This window comes from Propithecus coquereli, unplaced genomic scaffold (genome assembly GCF_000956105.1).
Source record: "Propithecus coquereli isolate 6110/MARCELLA unplaced genomic scaffold, Pcoq_1.0 Scaffold28, whole genome shotgun sequence".
NCBI classification, from domain to species: domain Eukaryota; kingdom Metazoa; phylum Chordata; class Mammalia; order Primates; family Indriidae; genus Propithecus; species Propithecus coquereli.
The window spans coordinates 1,115,667-1,116,681 of record NW_012148396.1 but is presented as its reverse complement, the minus strand read 5'-3'; positions in this window follow the sequence as shown (position 1 = coordinate 1,116,681).

Below are 1,015 nucleotides of genomic sequence, written 5' to 3'. Positions count from 1 at the left end.
TTTATTGGTTACATGATGTTTGGATACAGGCATACAATGTGTAATAATCAAATCAGGGTAATTGGGGCATCCATCATCTCAAGTAGTTATCATTTCTTTGTGTTAGAAACATTCAAATTCCACTTTTTTCATAATTTTAAAGCATACCATAACTTATTGTTGACTGTAGTCACAATGTTGCAGCTTTTAAATGTGGAATTTCTGAGTCTTAGAACAATCATAAATTGTAACTTTCAGGTATATACCAGAAAGTCTGAGCTTCAGTTGGTGGGAGCTAGATGGGTTTTTTAGGGATTATTATTCAGATGTCATTTTGCAGATGATGAGGAAACTGAGCCCAGAAATTTTAAGTGATTTGTTCAAAGTCACATAAGCACTGGATGGCTGTGGATTCTGGGTCAACTTTCCCCAACACTCCAGCATTTACACTGATACAATCTCAAACGTAGGAGGAAATCATAGAGTATTTCATAGTAATCCTAAAACAGTTCTATTCCACCTCTTTACCTACCAATTAACCTTCTCTAAGATATCCTTGATATCCTAAACTCCAAACCTACAATAATTGGATTTGTTAGATTGATCAAAGCAACCACTTTATGGAAGACCAAATCCCTCGTCTTGGTAAAAAGTTCAGAATCAAGAAATCCCTCCCTGATTGTCTTGTTTTGCACAATTACGAGAACAGACAGTTCTTTATGTGGAGCGATACAAAGATTATCTCATGATAAAATTGATCTTAGCACCTGTGAGGTGTGACCCATGAACACTCGATGCTCATTAACCTCTTGACATTAGAATGTAGCAGCTTTGTAATCGCATAGACCTTGGTTTAAAATCCAGCCGTGCTGATTATTAGCTATGTGATGTTTGTAGAAATTACTTACCCTCAGAACCTCAGTTTTCTAATTTGTAAAATGAGAATGAAAAATAACTGATACTTGTAGGACTATGAGGAGATTGAATAGGATGATATATGAATAGCACTTAGTTCAGTGCCTGGCACACAGAAAGA